The sequence below is a fragment of the Crotalus tigris genome, unplaced genomic scaffold (genome assembly GCF_016545835.1).
Source record: "Crotalus tigris isolate CLP2741 ecotype Arizona unplaced genomic scaffold, ASM1654583v1 scf7180000024437.13266115, whole genome shotgun sequence".
NCBI classification, from domain to species: Eukaryota; Metazoa; Chordata; class Lepidosauria; order Squamata; family Viperidae; genus Crotalus; species Crotalus tigris.
The window spans coordinates 10,175,881-10,200,919 of NW_024100606.1; the positions used below are offsets into that span (position 1 = coordinate 10,175,881).

At 44.5% G+C, this 25,039-nt stretch overlaps 1 protein-coding gene across 7 annotated transcripts in view; it reads right to left on the bottom strand.

The window, feature by feature from the left end:
• CACNB2 (calcium voltage-gated channel auxiliary subunit beta 2) overlaps positions 1–25,039 on the bottom strand; it is a 236,689-nt gene that overhangs the window by 155,872 nt on the left and 55,778 nt on the right. The window lies entirely within an intron of this gene.

The window sequence follows — 25,039 nt, forward strand, 5'->3', positions numbered from 1 at the left end:
TCAAACAAAAGTTATCCTCCTGTTATTACAGACCATTCAATTTATTTTCAATTCATTTTTCTATTTATTTCAATTTCTTATTCTTATAAGAATATTTTCTTATATTTTGTAAAATACATCCTTCACAACATTTTCCCTCCAGAATTAACAAACCAATGTCAACTTTCTCCTCAAAGGCCTGGTTTTACAAATCAGGGATTATTTTCTTCTGCACTCTTCTGAAATTATTGCACTTTGTATTCAAACTTGTAAAGAGGCAGGACCTAGAACTGGACACTGTTCTGTAGATAAGATCAAATTACAGATGGTCCCGACCGATGACAATTCATTCAGCAAATGTTCAGAACTATGATAGCGCTGAATGGTTATGTGATTATGACCTGTTCTTTAGGAACTGTCCATCCCAGCATTGCCCACAATCATCTGATCACAATATGGACACTCTGTCATTTATTTATATTTACAATCAGTTTTAGCACCCCATAATCACATGGTCACCTTTGCACCCTATCTGCAATTTGATCCAGTAGTTACAGCACTAGGCTGGAAATCAGGAAAATTCTAGCTCCACTTTAGGCATAAAAAACAGCTGGGTTACTTTAAACCTCTCTCTCTCCCCCTTTCTATCACTAAACAGTGTGGTCCCACTATATGATCGCATTGCTTAGCAATGGAAATTCCAGTTCCAATTATCATCATAAACTGAGGACTACCTATATCGTATAAGAGATTACTTTTATTAATATGTTCAGATTGTGAACTTTCACTGTATTACAGCCAAATCAAGTTTCTTGAGACACATTTTAAAATTTTAAATACAGAATTCCGCATCTGAATTTCATTTTTACATTCTATCACTTCATTTTAAGTTTTAGACTAAAGTTTTGAAGTATATGTATTGTCACAGTTTTAAATCATTTGAAGGCATTGGTAAAAACCATAGCTGGTTGAAGCTCAAAAAAACGTAAACAATTATTAAACTGGCACCTAGGTCCTTGGTGGAGAACCTATGGCACGCATGCCACAGGCGGCACACAGAATTGTCCCTGTGGGTACGTGTGCCATTGCTGGGCTCCTCTCCTTCCCCTCTCCATGCATGCGCAGTCCGGGAACAGCTGTGAGAACTGGGCGGGGTGAGGGAACTTATAAAAGGAGCAGTTTTGGCATAAGAGTGAGTGAGCAGCCTTTGGAAGTGACCAGTGGTGGGTTTAAAATTATTTTAACAACCATTCTGTCTTGCCTTCCCTCCGTCTTGGTTGGGCTGGGCTGCTCGGGGGTTCGGCTAAGATGGGGGTCATCAGGTCCCAGCTAGGGGAAGGTGAGGAGGTCTGGCTTGGGGAGGCAGGAGGGCAAGGATGCCTCCACAGAGGAAAGCCGCCCCCCACTGGCCGAGCCTCTCATCCACACATAGGATTGCATAGAAGGGGTGCAAGGCAGGGGGCTGGGAAGGGCCAGCAGGGGGAATCAGAGCCGCCATCTCCCTTCTGCGATGCAGCTCCATCGGCGTGAGCAGAGAGAGCCTCGGGATGGCCATAAGGAACCCTTTGCCCGGCCTGGGCTCATCCACTCAATGGATCTGATGGCAGTGGCATTTGCTGATGTTCCGACCGGTCAACCATGCAGGGAAGCAGGAGGAGGTGGACGGGAAACTGGGGGTCTGGAGTCACCTTGGTTGCTCACTAGCAGCCCGACGAGGCAGCGGATTCATGCATCAGCTGCCCCTTCTGCTTACCCACCAGATCCGTCAAGTGGATGCACCCAGGCCGGGCAAAGGGTTCCTTCCAGGTATCCCGCCTGCGCCAATGGGGCTCTGTGGCCAGTCCGCCATTATGCAGGACAGCCAGCATGGATACCGTCGGTCTCCATGTGCTTGCTGGTCTCTGTGTGTGTGAGCCAATAGCGTCAGGCAGCAGATCCAGAAGTGAAGCTCTTGCCGACCATCCTCGCACTGGCGGCAGTGGGAGAAGGCAAGATCTGGCATCTGGGCACCATTTACTGCTGCTGCCGCCGCACATTGTCCTGCGTGTGCCTCCAGGCAGGGAGGGCATGCACCACAGCTCACCTTCCCCGCCGCTGCCCCCACCAGTGTGAGGATGGTCGGCATATCTTCATTTCCAGATCTGCAGCCGACCGGGCTTGGCGATGCAGGGATCACTGCCACCTCCTCCTGCTTCCCTATGTGGTTGGCCAGTCAAGGGGCTCAGAGCAGCAGCCACCAACCCCATCAGAGCCACCATGTAGACAGGGCCCACACCAGGTGAGGGCTCCATTCTGGCCATCCCAGGGTTATCTCCGTTCACGCCGATGGAGCTGCCATGATGCAGGAGGCTGTGGCTGCTGACGGACACCGTCGGCCCCCATGCACTCGCTGGCCTCTGTGGGGGGGGGTGATGGTGTCAAGCGGCAGCTGCTTCAGCCTGCCTCATTTTGCCTTGCCCTGCGGCAATTGGCACACCCACCCTCCCTCGCTTTGCCTCACCCCACAGGACAAGCCTCTGGCCCACTGCCCCACCTGCCAGAGACCCCCTGGATCTCCCCCAACCCTGCCCGGCTCCTACAGGTATCCCTCCCCATAAGCATCATTGAGGTGGCACACCCACCGTAGCCACGCTCACCCAGTCAGCCGTGAGCACACCCACCCAGTCGGCCACGCCCACCCAGCACCCGGCAATAAATAAATGGGTTTTGGGTTGCTGCTGACGGTCACCGGTCTCTAGAAGGTCTTCTACCACTGACCTAGGTGAAAGAAATTGGGAAACAAAAGTGAAGAAAGCTCCTACATCCTATCTTTTAGAAATATTTTGCCTTCTGTCAAATTTGTTGAAATGGAAAATGATAGTTAAATTTAAAGTTAAAAGAGAAACAATCTCTGTGAAGCAAAAGTATCTATCGCAATCCTGGAAAGCTTGAAAAAATTCCTTCTTTTCCCTTCTAAAGCAGCCAGCTAACTTGTAAAAACATGGACTCCGGCTTTACTTCTTAGTGAAGACAGGAAAGTCTTTTTAAATATATTAAACATCTATCTCTTCATTTTTCTTATCTAAAACACCTATTTTAGGCAATAATTAAATCTCTCAAATAAAAAGTGTCTTCACAACTTGATCACCAAGTCAGACCCTGTGAAAAAATAATTTGTTTTCCTAATTGGGATGTGACTACAGATAGTCCTTGACTTACAAACATTCATTAATGACTACTTGAATTTATGCTGGCACTAAAAGAAGGGGTTTATGACTAGTCCCTAAATAAAGGCCCATTGCAGCATCTCCATGCATTTGGCATTCAACTCCTCCACCAACCCATCTATGTTCTTTTTGCCCTCTGTACTCCATGGTGCCTGATGCCGTAACTAACCTTCACTGTCTTCTTTCTCTTGCTACTGTATGCCCTGCCTGGTCCTTTGTAAGGTAACTGCTGGCCACACAAGACTTTCTTCCCCACGTCGTGTAGAGTGGTTTCCTTGTGAAACCTCAGGGATATGACTTCATGTAGCCAACAGATGCTTCATGAAGGTTCAGGTCAGGCATGCCTTGTCAGCTGTTGGAGCAAGAAAATGGCAAAGGTCAGCCTGGGATTGCATGCCACGAGCTCAGAGAACAGGGTAGCGAAGGTAACTGTAGGTTCTGCTTTGCTGGGCTGGGACTAGCATGTCCAAGAAACTCCTTTGTGCTGCCTGGATGTTTGACAACTTTGCTCTGAGCTGCTAGGACTTCCCAGAGCATGATGGCTTCACACTTCTCTCCCCCCCCCCGCCTGCCCAGTTCCAGCATTCCCACAATCCTTATCTGGGATTCCCTTCTTTCTCACTTAGTAAATCATGTATCTAGAGAGTCAGGACACCAATCAGGACTGCCAGGATTGTTATTGCTAATGATGCAATCATGTGACATCCCAAATTATAATTGAATTGCTTAACAACATTCTGCTTAAACTTTGACCCTCAATCAAGAATTACTTTTATTACAGATACGTTACAGTGTTTAAGAGAAGCTGGTGTTTGAAACCTTAAATAAGCAGAGATGGGAACAGAGTTTCAACCTAAATTTATCTGAAAAGTATTGCAGCTCTAGAAATATTGCAAAAGGTTTCTAGGGATTTTACTATTTTCAGAATTATATATGGATTTACTCAGAAAAGTTATATTGACATTCTTAAATGTCCAATAATCTTGAACAGAAGTAAACTCTATGACGCTACATATAAAACTTTTTATCAGATTCAAAAAAAAACAAATTTATTTAATATATTTGCTAGCATTATTTGTTTATTTTTATAAATATATTTTCTGCCTAACTCGCTGTGGGGTTACTCCAGGCACTTACAAAAAAAATGGAAAAATGAAAAGAAATGTAAGTATTACAGTAGCAAATAATGGAACAATAGAATAAACAATGAAAAAAAAATGAGAATGAGAATGTAGCAACATGAGAAAGATGGACAGGTGGAAAAGCAGGAAGTAAGGTGGAGTTTGCTATCTATCTAATAGCCACTTCCAGCATGGTACTCCTCTGTTGGGTCTCTAAGCCCAACAGCTTAGAGACCCAAGCTAGATCTTCAGGTTCTTATCAAAGGATAGGAGTTGGAGGGAGATCTCATCTTGGGGGATAAGATGTTCTAAAGCAGTGGTTCTCAAACTTTTTAATGCCGCAACCCCCAACCGGTCGTAAGTCAAGGGCTACCCAACCGGTCGTAAGTCGAGGACTACCCAACCGGTCGTAAGTCGAGAACTTTCCCTGCCCGGAAGCGCCGTGCATGCGTGGTGCCACCCCGAGCCGGCCGAGGCGTAGCTGGCAAGCGGCAGAGACGAAGCAGGCCGAACACCGGCTGGGCCACCAGCTGGCCCAGTCCAAGGAAAGTAAGGCACCCGCCGGGCCCCACGCGTGCCAGCAACCCTCCCTGTACCCACCGGCCTCCCACCTCCCACCCTGGCCCTCTTTTACTTACATTTTTAGTAGTTGCTCAGCAGGGAGGGGTGGAAACTTCCAGACAGCTCGCCTTTGCTGCAGACAACTTACAGCACCGTTTGCAGAATGGGACTTTTGGCAGGCTCAGCAGGGCAGAGACAGCCTGGACAATTCCTATTGGCTTTTGAAAGCCAATAGAATTAGACTTTATTCAGGAGAGTCTATTCTATTGGCTTTCAAAAGCCAATAGAATAAAAAGGAGTAGCACAGCTAAGGAAAAGGGGAAAAAATGGCGGACTGCGCTGTTTGGCGACCCCCGTGAAATGGTCATTCGACCCTAAATGGGGTCGCAACCCACAAGTTGAGAACCACTGTTCTAAAGGGTGCTAAAGCAGAGAAGGCTCTTCTTTTGGATCCCAATTATCAGAGATCTTTCACCGATGGGATCTGCAGTAAGCCCTCTCTCCGAGATGGGGTGTTGTCTTACCTGAACGCCTTTTCTCAGCATGGAGATGGAGAATCCACCAATGGGTTTGCTCTGTCTTCCTGCTCTTGAGACCAAGTCAGCCAAACTTGCCACACCCCCTATTGCTAGGAGAACCCAGTCTTGATGAGGCTGAAAGCAGCTGACAACAGTCCAAAGTGTTGGCTCTCAGACTCCTAACCCTGGCCTAACTGACCCTAAGGGTGGGAGTGGATTCTCCATCTCCGTGCTGAGAAAAGGTGTTCAAGTAAGACAATGCCCCTTCACAGGAGATGGAGAATCCACCAATAGGACTTACCAACGCCTCACTATCCCAATGGGAGGGAAATAGACAAGGTTGGGTCCACATCCCCAGAAACCACCTGCTGAAAGACCCTACAACCAAAGGAGGCGTCCGCCGAAGCACAGTGGTCAATTTTGTAATGAGAAACAAACGGGGAGGGCTAAGACCATGTCGCAGCCCTGCAAATCTCCTCAATGGATGCCTGAGTGGCCTATGCTGCAGAGGTCGCAACGCTGTGAGTGGAATGAGCTGTGATACAACTTGGAGCTGACAGGGAAAAAGACTGGTACACCTCCGCAATGCAAGCCCTGATCCACCTCCCTATAGTGGAGGCAGACACCTTCTGTCCCAGAGAGGAAGGGTGGAAGGAAACAAAGAGGGCCTCAGACTTGCGAAAGGACGCCATTTGCTTGATATATCGGCATGTTGTCCTGCAGACGTCCAGTGTGTGCCACTGCCGCTCCAAGTCATGGGAAAGATTAGGACAAAAATCCAGCAAAACAATCTCCTGGTCCCTATGAAAAAAGGGAGTTGATCTTGGGCACGAATGTGGAGTACAGTTGAAAGATAACCCGGTCTCGGTTGAAGATACAGAGATCATCCCTGATCGACAGTGCCGCAAGCTCAGAAATGTGCCTGGCTGATGTGATAGCAATCAGGAAGGCAACCTTGTGGGACAAGGATTGTAGAGCACAAGTTGTGATAGGCTCAAATGGTGGTCTGGCAAGAGCCCGTAGGACCTAAGGTAATTCCCAAGAGGGGTACCCATGTACCACGATTGGTTTTGTGTGGTGGTGCCCTTAAGAAAGGCGTGTATCCTAGGATGCTGGGCGAAAGGGACCAAATTGGCACAGATAAGTAAGGTTGATAGTGCCACTACTAGCCTATCAAGGCCTGCAAGTAAGTATTCTAAAATCTGTGGAATTGTCAAGTCCGAGATTTCCAGTTGCCGCCTTCCACACCAATGGCAAAAATTCCTCCACGTGGAGTCATAGATGCGATTCGTTGCCAGCCTTCGAGAGGCCTGGATCATAGAAATCGCTCTTGTTGAGAACGATTCCTGGGTCATGATCCGGTCATGATCTGGCATTCAAGTGCCAGGCGGCTAAATCCCAGCAGGATTTTCCATGGGAGAGAGCGGGAGAGGTTCACTAGGTCATCAAACCAGGATCTCCGAGGCCAGTACGCGGCCATGGAGATTACCTCCGCTCGTTCCTATAGCAGCTTACAAATGACTGCCGGAATCAGTGGGAGAGGGGAAAATGTGTAGAGTAGACCCTCCAGTCATGGGGCTCGAAGGGCATCCGCCCCCTCTGCCCCCAAGGATGGAAACCAGGAAAAGAATCTCGGGAGCTGGGTGTTCGCCGGCAAAGCGAACAAATCGAAGAACAGTTAGCCGAATCTTTGTGACATCTCTGCGAAGAGATCCGGATGCAGACTCCATTCCAAGTGATCCATGGTCGACCTGCTCAGGAAGTCCGCTTGCCAGTTCGCCTCCCCCAAAATGTGCTCAGCCCTGAGGGAGGAAAGATTGCTACTGAAGGATCTAGATTGACAAACTCAGGTCCGACTGGGCCACCAGAAGGGAGGACGACTGGATGAGAATGTTGTCCAGGTAGCATTGAATGCATACTGGCAACAGTCTTAGGTGTGCCGCGAGCACCGCCAGGATTTTGATGAACACTCTGGGAGCCGAGGAGAGTCCGAACAGTAGGGCCCTGTACTGGTAGTGGTGGCCCATATAACAGAAACTGAGGAACCGACGGTGGTCGGGAAGGATAGGGATATGTGGAGATACGCTTCCGTGAGGTCTATGGATGACAGGAAGTCTTCTTTTCTGATGCTGCCCAGGACGGACTGGAACATTTGCATTTTGAATTTCTGGTATGCAAAGTGGGAATTTAGACCCTTGAGGTCTAGAATCACCCTCCATCCGCCCGAGGCCTTGGAACCACAAAGAGGATGGAATAGAATCCCTTCTGACCTACCACTACCGGTTCTATGGCTCTTATGTCTAGAAGATGATGAATGACCTCTTGCATGAGGCCCCGTTTGATTGAATTCTGTGACTGGGGGCAAGAGATGAAGCGCTCCGGTGGGCTGGAGACAAATTCCAGGTACAGACTGAATTGGACAGTTTGGAGAATCCAGGAATCTGTGGTCATGAGCTCCCACTGGTGGAAAAGGAGGGATAACCTGCCACCTATGGGACAGGCAGCCTGGGAGTCACTTGGACCTCCCCCACAAAAGGGCCACTTGCCCTGGTACTGTTGCCTGTAGCTGAAACAAGGTCTGTCGGACGGACGATCCTGTCTGGCTGTGAAGGGGCGGGGAGGCTGTGAGACTCCTGAGGCTGTTTCTGGCCAAAAGGACTGCCTGCAGGCATACGGGTAAGTGTGCATGTCAGTCCACCTGTTGAGGTGTGTCATAATCTTCTGCTAATTCTTATTTTTGATCAAATAAGGATGTAGGACCTCTCCAAATAAATACTCTCCTTGATAAGGGGCCGCAGCCAGGCGCCACTTAGATTTGGCATCGGCTTGCCAATGTTTAAGCCAAAGTATCCTACGTGCTGAGACATTGGATGCAATGGACTTGGATGAAAATCTGGCCGCCTGCAAAGTAGCGTCAGAGGCATACTCTGTTGTGGTGACCAGCCTACTCAGATCCTGGAGGACGTATCTCCTCTGGAGGGATTCTGGATTGAAGTTGACGAAGCCAGAGGAGAGAGGTTCTGGTAAAGAAGGAAGCGCAAGAGGCTGTTCTTACCGCCCACACCGCCTGGTGGGTCCTGTGGAAGGCCAATTCCCATCTTCTGTCCTCCGTCTTCAGTGCCTCAGCCAAATCTCCCGATACTGTGGACGAGGACATTAGAGGGGCCAAAGGTTCGTCCACCTTTGGCACCTCCAGGGCGTCAGTCAAATCTGATGCCATGCTGAACAATTTTCTGTCAGTTCCTCCCAGAGGGGGAAAGGTACCTGGTGAGACCCATTGCTTCCAAACAGGACTCAAGAAGAGGGATGGACAAGGGACATGGTGTTGAGTCTCCATCGTCTCAAAGAACATCGGATTTGGGTCCGAAGTGGGCGGAGGGTCTAGTTGAGGGGAGCCTATGTTGGCCTTGCACAGAAGTGGCAGAAAAAGGGCCAGATTGAAGAGACCTCCAGGTGGAGAAAGTTCTGGAGGGTCCTCCTCCTCTGATCATGGGATGTCTGGCTGGTCTTGCTCTGCTGGAGAAGAGGCCCTGCTATACAAAGAACGGGAAGATGAGGAGGGACCATGGTACACAGGAGGCTTTGACTGGGGAAAATAAGATAAGAGGTATGGATACCATTGTCTCTGTCCCGGGCAAGCAGTAGGACCTTGCGGCAAGGTCAACCGCCCGAGAGATCAGAGCTTCCAGGTAATCGTCAGAGGGTTGCCTGCAGGGTCAATCCCCCTGAGCCAGGTAGCCATAGGGGTAAAAGTGATCTCTAGTCCCGGATGTGCGGTGCTGATGTCATGACTCACCCGGGGGGGGAGGGGTTTGTAAAGGTCAAAGTCCCCAGAGGAAGGTCAAAGTCAGGGGTCCCTGCCTGTTCCGCTTCTGCCCTGGCCTGCCTCTGCACTCTGGAGAACTCTTTTTCCAGGGCCTGGTGCCTCCTGCTCACCTGTTTCTCTGCCAATTTTGAGGGCTTCCTGGAAATGCCTTTGCCTTGGCCTTGATCCTGCCTGCCGCCTCCTGTTTGAAGGATTTCTGCCTTTCCTGGCCAGAGGATGGGGAGGTGTTGGTTGTAAGTTCAGGCACTATGGAGTCCTCCATCCTGAAGGGAACTATCTCTGGAAGTACTGAGAGGGATCTCTGGCAGGGGATCAATTGGTGGATTGGCTAAAGCAGCTGGAGCAGGGAAGGTGCGCTGCTCCCCTGGCCACCTGACTGGTAACTCAATGCCTCCTTGATGACTTGGAGACGACAAGGGAGAGGTCAGTATGCTCGCCGGTAGGGTCAATCTCCAGCAGAGGCCGTGACAGCCAACTGGAGCGCAGCCCGCTGAAATGTTCTTTTGGTGGCCAGATCAAGGAAATTATTTGCACCAGAGAGGCCTGAGCTGTTTGAACGCAGAGTGGCCCACTGCCGGCCTGAACTACAACCCAGGGCACCTTCGTGCAAGCGTCTACCCAGCCTACAAACAACAGCTAAAATGGCGGCCGTGAGATTAATGATGCCTATCATTAGTGTCGAAGCGGTCAGGGAGGACAGGGCCGGTAAAGTTAGGTTAGCAGCTACAGCTGTGACAAAGGAGTGGCTTTTGATGTAAGAAAAGGCTGAAAGGCCCGACGTTCCCCTCAGGCGAGGAGGATGGGCCCACTCAAAATGGCGTCCGCTTAGGGCGAAACGCGATCTTCAAGGATGGATTGCAATTGTGAGAAAGGGAACAAAAATGTTTGGTGCTGGTACGAGGCCTATTTCCTCACTGGCAACTGAAGAAACAGCTGGACGAGGAGCTTCCATTCTCCTCCGGGGATCCAGCAATTGTTCAGCCCATTTGCAACAGCCAAAATGGCGGCCACGACGAACAAGTAGAGAAGTAATGAACCGGAGGCCAAGGGCCTCAAGCATCTCTCCAGGGAAGCCGAGGAAAGATTAGGGCCGGAGTGCTGAGCCCAGCACTGAAGCCACTTAGGAAGAGGAAATTGAAGACGAAAGGCTGATCCCAGTGCTGAAGCACTGAAGGGAGAATGACAAACGACAGCTAAAGGGGGGAAGAGATGAAGGCTGAAGCCTCAGCAACAGTCCCCAGAGCCCTGGGGCTATGAGAAGGAGTAAGGAAAATACCCACCCCCCTCAGATTACCAACAAACTATCTGGGCAGCGCTGTTCCCTGCGCTGCTGAGATAGTTTTGGAGGTGAGGAAATAAAGAATCCACTAATGGGATCGACTCACAAATTCTTCTGCATGGCCTTGAAGAGTATCATCTGAGCCCCCTGACCTCAGATGGATCAAGTGAGCTAGAACTTTATTGCTTTGATTATAATACAATATTGAGTAATATTCAGATGATAATTCTTTATAAATGGAGCCTTTGTGATCATAAGTGCAAATTCAAGCTTTACAGGCAAAAATTACTTATGCTCAATTTCTATCCGGTGTTCCCTTGTATCTACTGTAAATGATGTAAAGTCAAAAATATAAATCAACATATTTTAAAAGTCATTGTGATGTGGTATACATTGTATACTTGAAAAAGCCATTAGATGAGTGTACAGATTTCTGTAGACTTCAGCCAAAATTCAAACGGTTTCATAATTTGATTGCATTTTAAAAATTAATTCTTGGCTTTAGTAATTTAAAGTAGTGTTGAAAACATACTCACTCCAGTATGTTAAATATTAAAGATAAATTAAATAGAATGCTAATTAAAACTTTTTTCATGCAGATAATTCATGACAAAAGTGACTAAAATCCTTCCCTTGTTACAAAAAGGGTGGCTATATCTCTCAAAATGTATAGCAAGTTGAATGTATTGATTGATAGGTTGATTGAATGATTTAATATCCCATCTTTATTACTTTTTACTCAAGGCAGTGAATTCCTCCTACTATTTCCCAACAATCTTGCGAGGTGAATTGGGCTGATTGACCCAATATCACTCAGCTGATTTTTCATGTGTAAGGCAGGACTAGTCTCCTGGTTTCTAGCCTGGTACCTTACTAGATCAAAATGGAAGTTATAGGCATAGTAAAGCTAAGTATGGAAAACCTACTGCAGATGGACAGTCAATATTACTGTTTTGGATTAGTCCTATCTTAACAAATTCATAATGATACCATATAATTATTAGCAATCTACCTGTATCAACCAAACACATGCACACACTCTCACCCACACACAAATTACAGGATGAACAGCACCATTTACTTCTTAAAATAAATTTACTTCTCACCCATAGTTCTTCTCTTCATGAAACTAGACATATCTAATTGGATACTTCATTGCATTTAACTCCCCAGAGTTTGCTGGAAACTGCTTGCTTGGAATTACTTGCTTGCTTCGAATTTTACTTGGAACTGCTTGCTTGGAATTTTACAACTGTGAGTGAAAAGGGGGGGGGGGGAATTAGCAAAGGTCCTACTGATTGGATACTTCATTGCATTTAACTCCCCAGAGTTTGCTGGAAACTGCTTGCTTAGAATTACTTGCTTGCTTGGAATTTTACAACTGTGAGTGAAAAGAAGGGGGGAGGGCAAAATTAGCAAAGGCCCTACTGATTGGATACTTCATTGCATATAACTAAAAATCACAAACAGCAGTAGTACATTCAGGGCAAGTGTGTCTGAGATTCCTTGTATCTAAGAATGTCTGGCTTAGTACAGTGCAACACTTGCTTTGCAGCTGTTTTTCGCAGTACCCTCTTCAAACTTGGAAACTGTTCTATCTGTAAACAAATCACTAGTCTACAAGGACAGATTATCTATCTAGAGTCTGTAATCTGTGCTCTTCAGGGAGAAATTAGGTGTCCAGTTCAGCCCTTCTACTCTACTGAGCCTCCGCGCTATCAGCCCCCTCTACCAAAAAGATCCTGCAGCAGAAGGGCAGTGTGGACAACTGTGGGATCTGGCAGGGTGAGAGCTGTGAACCATAAACCCAAAGCTTTCACTGTGTCCCTACACAACAGATACAATGCCCTTGCTGACCTTAATAGGGAAATTAAGGAGACAGGTAAAGGTATTTGTGATGATAACTCAAATAAGCAGGGGATCATGGACCGAGATAAAGAACTTGTTTCTGACAGGGAGAAGTGCGAATCAGGTATTATACACCAGTCATGCAAGAACAAAAAGGCATCCAAAAAGAGAAACCACCTTCTGGTTGATGATTCAATTATATGGGATGTAAATTTAGGAAAGGACACAGGGGTTTCAAAAGAGGTCAGATGTCGCCCAGGTGCTACTGCAAGCAGGGATAAGAAGCGTATTTCTAAGATAATTAAGAATACCAGTAAGGACTGTGATGTGGAGGCTATTGTACATCTTGGCACTAACGATCTGTCCCAAAAAGATGTACTCTCTGTGCAGAATGATTTCTAGAGCTTGAGGCAGGAACTTAGCAAAATACGCTGCAGGCTAACTTTTTCAGAGGTTTTACCAGTGTATAAAGAGTAAAATGGAAAAGGCCAGTGTACAGCACAATTCAACATGTGGCTAAAGGAATGGTGTAAAGGGGAAGGCTTTGGATATATTAGTCACGATGTCAGTAGTTGGTCCCATGGAAAAAATGTACAAAAGAGATGGTTTGCATCCATCAAAGAAAGGGACTGAATTACTTGGCTATAAATTCACAGATTGTCTGGAGGAATATTTAAACTAAACAGCGGGGACAGTGAGTTAATTGATACAGAGCATCCCTGTCCCTGGCAATCTAAAAACAATAGGGCTATCAGTGCATGTAACATAGATATGTGTGTGGACAAAAATACCAACCATGCTGTCAAGCAAAATCAAGCTTTTAATAACGAGTGCCACACAAAATACACTAACCAAATAGGTGGTAAGATAATAGGGGAACTCAGGCACCACTCAGGTTATGCAGAAAGTAAACACAGGGCCAGACATAAAGGACTCAAATGTCTATACACCAATGCACAGAGTATGAACAACAAACAAGGTGAACTAGAAATTCAGGTCAATGAGGGCAGATATGATATTGTTGCCATTACAGAAACACGGTGGGATGAAACCCACAAATGGAACACACAGCTAGAGGGATTTAAATTATTTAAAAGAAACAGATCAAATAAAAGACGAGGTGGAGTTGCTCTCTATATAAGAAATAACTACATCTCTACAGAAATAGAGCATAAAGTGACGAAAACTGTCTTGAATGCATTTGGGTCAATATAAAAGGGAGAAAAAATGACATAGGCCACCCAACCAAACAGAGGAAATAGATGAACTTTTTGCTAGTCAGCTAACTAAGGTATGTAGGAAGCACATCACCATAGTAATGGGGGACTTTAATTACCCTGACATCAACTGGGAGACAAACCCTGCACCAAGTGGAAGATTAAACAGATTCCTGAAAAACCTAGCAGACAACTTTCTTTCCCAAAAAGTAGAGAAGGGAACTAGGGGATTAGTCATTTTGGATCTAATTCTCACTAACAGAGATGAAATGATAGAAGGTGTTGAAGCCACATGAACCTTGGGAGGAAGTGATCATGCAATATTGGAATTCCACATTATGAAAGCACAAGCAATAGAACATAGTCAAACTAGAGTCTTGGACTTCAAGAGAGCTAATTTAAAATTAATAACAATAAGACTAAAATATTGCCTAAAAATATGACTAATCTGGATAAGCAGACTTTGGTTAAGTTGACAGATTTTGAGGTTGTCAATAAGGTAAAATATCTGGGGGTTATTTTATCTGTTTCTAATGCAAAATTGTACAAAAATAACTATGAAAGGCTGTGGGTCAATATACAAAGAGATTTGGAAAATTGGGAGAAGTTGCAATTATCTCTTTTGGGAAGAATTGCGGCAATTAAAATGAATGTTTTGCCAAAGTTTCTTTTTTTATTTCAAATGATACCTATTTTAAAGAATGAGGTTAATTTAAATGAATGGCAGAAAGGTATTAACAAATTTATCTGGGCAGGGAAAAAACCAAGAGTAAAACTTAAAATTATACAGGATATTCGTGAGAGAGGTGGACTCAAGGTACCGAATTTGAAATTGTATTATGATGCTGTGGTTTTAACATTAATAAGTGATTGGGTTAATTTAACAAATGTAGAAATACTCCTCTTAGAGGGTTGGGATTTACTTTTTGGATGGCATGCCTATTTAATTTTTAATAAAAAGGTTGATAGGGTCTTTAAATCTCATATTATAAGGATTTCTTTACTTCGGGTTTGGAGGAAATATTATAGAAGTGATTTTAAAATTCCATTATGGGCTATACCGGGGCATGCGATTGAAGGGATAAGGAGAGGAGTCAAGATGGATAGCGTTTCTTATGCACAACTACTTAGACGGGATGGTAAAAATTGGCAATTAAAATCTTTGGAAGATTTAATACAAGAAAATATTATTTACTCATGGTTTCATTATAGATAAATAGTGGAGAGGTGGAAAATAGACCGTAATGTGGGTTTTCTTAAAGAAGATGAGAATTTATTAAAACAAATAAAAGATCAAAGACGAACCCATATTAAGAGAATTTATGGGGTGTTAGTAGAATTGGATTCAGAAGTAGAATTAGTTAAAGAATGTATGGTTAAATGGGCACAAAATTTTGATGAACCGGTTCTATTAGATACTTGGGAAATTATTTGGGTGAGGAATGTTAAATTTACACAAGCCCAAAATTTAAGGGAAAATTTTTACAAAATGTTTTATAGATGGCACCTTGATCCACAAAAAATGTCTCGTATGTATCCTGACTTACAGCCTAAATGTTGGAGATGTGGATGTTTGGATGCTACTTATTATCATATCTGGTGGTCATGTAAAAATATAAAAGCTTTTTGGATTAAGATATGGTGGAATATTCAAAGAATTTTTAGAAGAAGGGTAAAATTTACCCCACAACTGTTTTTGTTAGGTATTGTTTCTGATTGTGATACTAAAGAGACTATATTGATGTTAAATTTAATCACAGCGGCAAGGTTGTTAGTAGGGCAATGTTGGAAGAAGGAATCTTTGCCTACCTTGCAAGAGTGGTTTTTTAAAGTTTCTTATTTGGCGGAAATGGCAAAGATTTCGACTTTCTTGAAAGACCAATCACAAGAGAAGTATTTTTTGATATGGAAAAAGTGGATAGACTTTATACAATATAAGTTGGATATAGAAAAATATTATTTAGCTTTTCAATAACTTATACTTAAAATTTAAGATATTTTATAGACTTTTTTCCTTTTTCTTTCTTCCTATTTTCTCGTATTTCCTTGTATTTTTGTTTTTTTATACATATATTATTGTTAACTAGTTTACAATTTTTTAATTAATGTATTTAGATCTGTTTATGGTTTATATTTGTTTTAAGACTTTTTGAAAAAATATTAAGCCTGTATTCAGCTCTGGGAAGGTCGGGGGAGGGCATGGGAGGGTTGGGGGGGGGTTGGGGAAGGGAACCGTATTGTTTTGTAAAATTTAAAAATTTTCAATTAAAAAAAAAAACTTAGAGAGGGCTTGGGAAGGATTCCATGGATGAGAATCCTCCAGGGGAAAACAACTCAAGAAGCTTGGGAAGTTTTGAAAAGCAAGATAATAGAAGCCCAGTCTAGCTCAATACCAACAAAGAGGAAAAATAACAGCTCTCAAAAGAAACCAGCATGGCTGCATAAAGAACTCTCTGACAAATTGAAAGATAAAAAGGACATGTATAGAAAGTGGAAAGAGGGGCACATAACTAAATCAGAATATCAACAAATAGCCCAAGCCTGCAAAGATGAAGTGAGGAAAGCCAAGGTTCAAAATGAACTAAGGCTTACGACCAAAGTCAAAAATAACCAAAAAAAAAGCTTCTTTCAACATGTAAAAAACAAGAAAAAAGTGAAGGAAACAATTGGTCAATTAGTGGGTGAAAGTGGTAAGAAGGTGACTAGCAATAGGGAGAAAACAGAACTATTTAACTCGTTTTTTGCATCTGTCTTTACACAAAGGGAAAAAACAGACCAACCTATCAAAACTAGTGCCATAAAAAACAGTATAGAAACACAAGTTAAGATAGGCAAGAAAATGATAAGTGAGCCCCTGTCCAGCCTGGACGAGTTCAAATCACCAGGACCAGATGGATTACACCCCAAGGTTCTCAAGGAACTGATAGATGTGATCTCAAAACCACTGAACTATATTTTTCAAAGATCTTGGAGCACTGGGGAACTACCAGAGGACTGGAAAAGAGCTGGTGTAGTTCCCATCTTCAAAAAAGGAAAAAAAATGGATCCAGGAAATTACAGACCTATCAGCCTGACCTCAATACCTGGGAAGATTCTGGAAAAGATAATCAAACAATGAATCAGCGAACACCTACAGGCAAACAAAGTCATTACTAAAAGCCAACATGGGTTTGTCAAAAACAGATCATGTCAGACAAATCTTATTGCATTCTTTCACCAAGTGATAAAATTAGTGGATCAGAGGAATGCTATGGATATAATTTACTTGGACTTCAGTAAGGCATTTGATAAAGTAGATCACAACCTACTACTTGATAAGATAGAAAAATGTGGGTTAGCAGCATCACCACCAGATGGATCCGTAGCTGTACTCAGTGAGTGGTCCTCAATGGAACTGCATCTACATGGAGGGAAGTGTGTAGTGGAATGCCCCACTAGGCCTAGTGCTCTTCAACATCTTCATCAATGATTTGGATAAGGGAATAGATGGGGAACTCATCAAATTTGCGGATGACACCAAGCTGGCAGGAATAGCCAACACTCCAGAAGACAGGCTTAAGATACAGGAGTATTTGGACAGACTTGAACACTGGGCGCTATCTAACAAAATGAAATGCAATGGTGAAAAAAGTAAGGTTCTACATTTAGGCAAGAAAAACCAAATGTACAGGTATAATATAGGGGGTACCTTGCTCAATAGTAATAACTGTGAGAGGGATCTCGGGGTCCTAGTAGACAATCACTTAAATATGAACCAGCAGTGTGCTGCAGCTGCCAAAAAAGCCAACACAGTGCTGGGCTGCATCAACAGAGGGATAGAATCAAAATCACGTGAAGTATTAATACCACTTTACAATGCCTTGATAAGGCCACACTTGGAATATTGCATCCAGTTTTGGTCACCACGATGTAAAAAAGATGCTGAGACTCTAGAAAGAGTACAGAGAAAAGCAACAAAGATGATTAGGGGACTGGAGGCTAAAGCATATAAGGAAAGGCTGCTGGAATTGGGTATATGTAGTTTAATGAAGAGAAAGATGAGGGTGGACATGATAGCAGTGTTCCAATATCTCAGGGGCTGCCACAAAGAAGAGGGAGTCAAGCTATTTTCCAAAGCGCCTGAAAGCAGGAAAAGAAGCTATGGATGGAAACTAATCAAGGAGAGAAGCAACCTAGAACTAAGGAGAAACTTCCTGACAGTTAAAACAATTAACCAATGGAACAACCTGCCTCCAGAAGCGGTGAATGCTCCAACACTGGAAGTTTTTAAGAAGAGACTGGACAGCCATTTGTCTGAAATGGTGTAGGGTTCCTGCCTGAGCAGGGGGTTGGACTCAATGACCTCCAAGGTCCCTTCCAACTTTATTATTATTATTAAATTAATTAATTCCAGCAACCATTCTTTATAGGTTTTAGCCTCCAGTCCCCTAAACATCTAATACAGAGGTCACCAACCTTTCTCGGTTGGCGGAGGAAAAGTGAGGAAATATTTTACATGTGTGCACGCACGGTGCCATGAGCACCCACGTGATACAAATGGAACAGGGCTAGCATTTGCATGATACTTGTCAGCCCTGCCCTGTTCTTGCACAGCATAGCAACAGTGGCATTCTGTTTTCCCCACGGCACAGTGGCATCCTGTTTTCACACCCCATGGCATGGCAGTGGCCCATTTTCATCTCCTGTGGCGCAGCGGCAGCCCATTTTCATGCACTGTGGCTGCAGCACTACTGCAACTGGGTGTGTTTGCATGGACACATGCATGCACTGGCCAGCCTGTCCCGTGGCCCAGTGGCCAGCAGGCCATGGCCCACTACCAGGCTGCGGCCCACAGGTTAGGGATCCCTGATCTAATAGTTTCTGGATTGGATCATTTTAGAGTTCTTCTTAGTAATTTATAAAATACTATATTGAAATAGATTATAATTTTTAATAAACTGTAAAAATCATACTGTTTCATTTAATATTTGGGAACTGTAAAATGTTGAAAGTAAGCACATCAGAGCCAGCAGTAACATGATAAATGAAACATAAAAGGGAATAGATGCTATAAATAAAATGTAAAACGTGAGTGCTTCTTTTTAGATTATGTTCACTCACAATCAATCCAATTTTCCCCTCCCCAAATTTACCTACATCAAATTATATTCTGATTTTAGTATTTCAGTTATGTATAATTCTAGGTTCTGCTATCACAATGAATCAACCAGCACTTGCGATTTTTCCAGACTTATCCTTCCACAAGGTTACATTGCCAATAATCCTTTTAGATAATCAGTGTACCATTGATGTAATATGTGGAAGGGTAACCCAGAAAAGAATGCAGGCAAGCAGGAAACTAATGATAATAAAATGGTCATCCTGTTGCTAAATATGCGGTGGCTTTAAATGATTGGTTGCCAAGAGATAATTGAGGCTATTATTGAGTTATTCACGGGAGAAGGGGGGGGGGAGAGAACAAGGGCAACAATGAGGAAAAAAGTAGTGTATTGTTACAACAAGCTCCATCCCTTTTGTTCACGAATCATGAAATCACATGTACAAAAGGAACAGAACCTGTGGCAGAATAGTGCAACATTGTTTTGTTTATCTCTTCCTCCGAAATGTACCATCCAATGACCAAAACAAAATTCACCAACCAATAGGAAAAGGAATGAAATTGGCCAAAATCAAGAATAACCTAAATAAATTTAATAACAAGTAAATGGGTACCTAAAGAAATATGTAAATCAGGATTTCTCAACCAAGATTCCATGAAAGTCACTAGGTTTCCCAGGGAGATCATTATTTACTTAAAAAATTATTGCATAACACTCTCAAGTGATGAGCCATGGCAATGCAGAGATTAGAATGCAGTATTGCAGGGTACTTCTGCTGACTGCCGACTGCCAGTAGCTTGGCAGTTCGAGTTTAATTGGATCAAGGTTGACTCAGCCTTTCATCCTTTGGAGGTCAGTAAAATGAGGACCCAGATTGTTGGGGGGCAATATGATGACTCTGTAAACTGCTTAGAGAAGCCTGTAAAGCACGTGAAGCGGTATATAAGTTTAAGTACTATTGCTATTGCTATGAGCAGAAATGAAATAAAAAGCTAGTTACAATTCCTTGTGAATTCTCTGATATTGTTTATTTGGTTGAATCCATTCTTAACGTTTCAAGCAAGATAGGGGACACCACTGATAATAGGTGAATTCTATATTGCAGGAAGGGAAAAATAAGGGAGAAGAGCATTTTTTCAAGAAATAGACGGAATCGTCCAACTTAGTCTATGATGTTACTCTTTCCCTCCCATGTCTTTTCTCTAGTTTTTATCTAGTAATTTTATCCCAACCACTGTTTAATCAAGATAACGATAATAAAAAATTTAAATCTTTTCAGGCATTTCTAGTACAATGGGCTAAAAATGCAATTGGTCATTACAGCAAGGATCAATGGATTTTATATGGATTGATCCAAATTATCCTATTCTATTGTGCCTCATCTGTAGCAAACAACTTAAAAATGCTGCAATGGCTAAAGCAAATTTGAAAAAAAATTAATTACAAATCATACAACAAGTAAAACTTCTGACTATTTTAAACAGCTATTGAAATCATAAAACAGAGTAAAGTGTTTGTTAATAAAATTAGAGTCTGTAAAAAGGGCCAAGAAGTAAATTATTTAGTAGCAGAACTTATTACACAGTAAAGGGTAAGTTACATTTTGGGTAATCATGCCAGCATATAAAATAGTAACGGCAAAAATGTTCGGATCAGATGCAGTATGGAAAATTGAAAAAGTTCCAAATGGTACAATAAATCCACATAATGATGACATGTCACATGATCCTAAAGAGCTATGTGTGATACTGAAATTTTTCTATCCAAGTTGATAAGTCCACAGATTTTCACCAATAAATGTCATGTTAAGGCATTTGTAAGACTTGTAAATGATGGTGAAATTGTAGAAAACTTTCTGCTGCAAAGAGCTGACATGCATTTAATGTTTTGTTCTCATATTTTGAAACATCTGTCTAGGAGGAACTATACTGATGGTGATCCATCAATGGTTGGCTCTGTGAAAGGTTTCATTTCTCTTGTAAGAAAAGAAAATCCTGATGTGGTTACAACAAATTGCTTTCTTTACAGAAAGGTCTTGGTGTCCAAAACTCTTGAGATGGAATAGAAAATTTCCAGATACTGCTACAAAAATGGTCAATTTATTAAATAAAGATCATTTCATTTAAAAATGTTTTTAAAACTGTGTGATAAAGAGTTCTCAACAAAGTATCTGAGCTGAGGGTAGAACTGAAGAGTATTTTTAAGAAAATAATATTCAACATTTTGATGAGAACTTTGAAGATGGAGAATAGTTGCAGAAACTAATCAGTCAAAGAAATGTCTGTAACTGGAGAAAGCATTTTGACTTCAAGTGACAAGACTCTTGGATTTAAAAGAAAACTGAAGGAGATGGAGAATCCACCAATGGGACATACGAAAGCCTCACTGTCCCAATAGGAGGGAAACAGATAAGGCAGGGTCCACCTCCCCAGACATCACTTGCTGAAGGACCTTCTGACCAAAGGAGGCATCCGCGGAAGCCAAGCGGTCTATTTTATAATGTCTAACAAATGGGGAGGGTAAAGATCATGTTGCAGCCCTGCAAATCTCCTCAATGGACGCCTGAGTGGCCCATGCTGAAGAGGTCACAGTACTGCGAGTGGAATGAGCCGTGATACGACTTGGAGCTGTCAGAGAAAATGACTGGTACACCTCCACAATGCAAGCCCTGATCCACCTGCCTATAGTGGAGGCAGACACCTTCTGTCCCAGAAAGGAAGAGTGGAAGGAAACGAAGAGGGCCTCGGACTTGCGAAAGGATTGCGTTGATGTATCTGTGTGTTGCCCTACAGACGTCCAGTGTATGCCACTGCCGCTCCAAGTCATGGGAAGTATTAGGACAAAAATCCAGCAAAACAATTTCCTGGGCCCTACGAAAAAGGGTGTTGACCTTGGGCACGAATGTGGGGTCCAATCGAAGGACCACCCGGTCCCGATGGAAGACACAGAGGTCCTCCCTGATCGACAGTGCCGCCAGTTCAGAAACGTGCCTGGCCGACGTGATAGTGATCAGGAAGGTGACCTTGTGGGACAAGGACCGTAGAGCACAAGTTGTGAGAGGCTCAATCGGCAGTCTGGTGAGGTCCCATAGGACCCAAGGTAATTCCCAAAGGGGATAACTGTGTACCACGGGTGGCTTAGTGTTGGTGGCGTCCTTGAGAAAAGCACGTATCCTGGGGTGCTGGGCCAAAGGGACCGAATTGGCACAGGTAAGTAAGGTTGATAGGGCCGCCACCTGTCTACAAATGGTATTAAAGGCTAAGTCCTTATCAAGGCCTGTGAGAAAGTAATCCAAGATCTGTGGAATTGTTAAGTCCGAGCTATCCAGTTGCCGCCTTTCACACCAATGGCAAAAAATCCTCCATGTGGAGTCATAGATGTTATTGGTCACCAGACGGTGAGATGCCTGAATCATGGAAATCACTCTTGTCGAGAACGATTCCTGGGTCACGATCCAGCATTCAAGTGCCTGGCAGCTAACTGTAGCCATTGGGATTCTGAGTATCGTAGAACCCCCTGGTAGAGAGACACGCGATCCAGTGGGATTGTTATGGTTCTGGCTAATGAAACACTTCAAAGAACTTCCAGGCATTTATTTTCCTAAAAGTCTTTTATTGTTACAAAATGTCGGCACAGGCATAATGGAGGCTTTTTATGCTAAGATCTAAGTTTTCTTCCTCTGATCAGTTAATTTATTAGTATGTTCCCTCCCTAAATTAGCTGTCACATATCACATTATCCAATTAGTGTGAAGGTCAGAGGTTTCCTTCCTGTTTCTCTCTTATGCTCTGCATTAACTTTAAAAATACCAGCCAGTTCTGCATATTGTCAAAGCAAGAATATACAGTATTTGCAGCGTTCACAGGGATTTTCCAAGGGGAAGAGCAGGAGAGGTTCACGAGGTTGGAGAACCAGGCTCTCCACGGCCAGTACAGGGCCATGAAAATTAACTCCACTCATTCCTGTAGCAGTTTGCGAATGACTGCCGGGATCAGGGGAAGAGTGGAAAATGTGTAGAGCAGACCCCCCAGCCATGAGGTCCAAAGGGCATCTGCTCCCTTCGCACCTGGGGATGGAAACCGGGAAAAAAATCTTGAGAGCTGGACATTTGCCAGCGAAGCAAACAAATCGAGGACTGGTTGTCTGAACCATTGCGACATCTCTGCAAAGAGGTCTGGATGCAGGCGCCATTCAGAGTGATCCACAGTTGACCTGCTTAGAAAATCCACTTGCCGGTTTGCCTCCCCCAAGATGTGCTCGGCCCTGAGGGAGGAAAGGTTGGTCTCTGCCCAGGCGCCCAGTAACTGGGCCTTGGCCATGAGAGACCTGGACCGAGTACTCCCTTGCCGGTTGACGTAGACCTTTGCCGCCACATTGTCCATAAGGACTAGCATGTGCTGCCTCGCAACCTCATTGCAGAAGTGGTGGAGAGCCAGGTGTATGGCTCTGAGCTCCAACCAGTTGATGTTATGTCTCAGATCTGCGCGGGACCAATGGTCCTGTGTGAATTGATACCAGACGTGTGCTCCCCAGCCGAACATACTGGCATCTGTTGTAAGTGTAAGATGGATGGGTTCCTTGAATAGTGACCATCTGGTTACCACTGGCGAGAACCACCAATGGAGGGATCTCAGGGTTTGAGCGGGAACCCTTACCTGTTGGTTGGATGAGCTGACGCCCAACCTCTGGAAGGGGAGTAGAAACCATTGAAGACTTCTTAAATGGAATCTGGCCCAAGGAACTATGGCGATGCAAGAAACCATCTTCCCCAGGAGCTGGGAAAGTAGGATCAGTGACACTACGCGGTCCCTGCACACCCTGACTGCTAGGTCCCGGATACTGTCCCGATGCTCTTGGGAGAGATAGACCAGGCAATTGACTAGGTCTATGATGGTGCCCAGGTGTGAGAGCCGGGTCGAGCAAACTGTCTGACTCTTTTGGAAGTTCACCGAGAACCCGTGTTGTTGGAGGACCTGGATCAACAAGTTCAGGTCCGACTGGGCCACCCAAAGGGAGGACAACTGGATAAGAATGTCGTCCAGATAGCATTGAATGCATACCAGCACCAGCCTTAGGTGTGCAGTGAGCACCGCCAGGATCTTGAACACCGTTGGCGCTGAGAGGCCAAACATGAGGGCCCTGTACTGGAAGTGAAGGACCATAAAATAGCACCTGAGAAACCGCCAGTGGTCAGGAAGGATGGGGATGTGGAGATAAGCTTCCATGAGGTCTATGGACATCAGGAAGTCTCCTTTTCTGATGCTGCTTAAGATGGACTGGAGCATTTGCATCTTGAATTTCCGGTATGCAATGTGGGAATTCAGAGCCTTGAGGTCTAGAATCACCCTCCATCCTCCCAAGGGCTTAGGAATCACAAAGAGGATGGAATAGAATCCCACTCCCTGCTGACCAGCCGGCAGCGGTTCTATGGCCCTTATGTCTAGAAGATGACAAATGGCCTCTTGCATGAGTTCTCGTTCGATTGGATTCCGTGACTGGGGACAAGGAATGAAGTGCCCTGGTGGGCTGGACACAAATTCCAAGGACAGGCCAAATTGGATGGTTTGTAGGATCCAGAGTCTGTGGTGATGAGCTCCCACTGATGGAAAAAAAGGGATAGACTGACATCTTTGGGAGGGACAGCCCAAGAATCACTTAGACTTCCTGAAGTGACAACCTCCCCCTTGAAAAGGCCATTTGCTCTGGTGTTGTTGCCTGGGTCTAAAACCTGATCTGTCGTACGGACTGTCCTGTCTGACTGAGAAGGGGTGGGGAGGCTGTGAGGCTCCCGAGCTTGTTCCTGGCCAAAAGGACTGCCTGTGGGCGTATGGATTAACGCGCCTGTCAGTCCACCTGTTGAGGTGGGTCATGACCTTCCACTTATCCTTATTCTCTGTCAAATAAGGATCCAAATAGGTGGCCCCCTTGATAAGGAGCCACAGCCAGGTGCCACTTGGATTTGGCGTCGGCTTGCCAATGTTTAAACCATAGCATCCTACCTGCTGAGATATTGGATGCAATGGACTTGGATGAAAATCTGGCCGCCGTCAGAGGCATACTCTGTTGTTGTGACCAGCTTACTCAGATCCTGGTGAGTATGTATCTCCTCTGGAGGGCTCCTGGCTTGAAGTTGATGAAGCCAGAGAAGAGAGGTCCTGACAAAGAAGGAACACAAGTAGCCATTTTTATCACCCAAGCCGCCACTTGGTGAGTTCTGTGGAAGGTCAGTTCCCATCTCCTGTCCTCCGTCTTTAGCGCCTCAGCCATATCTCCCGATACTGTGGACAGGAACAGGAGAGGAACCAAGGCTTCATCTACCTTTGTACGTCCAGGGCATCACTCAAATCTGGTGTATACTGAATAGTTTTCTGTCCGTTCCTCCCAG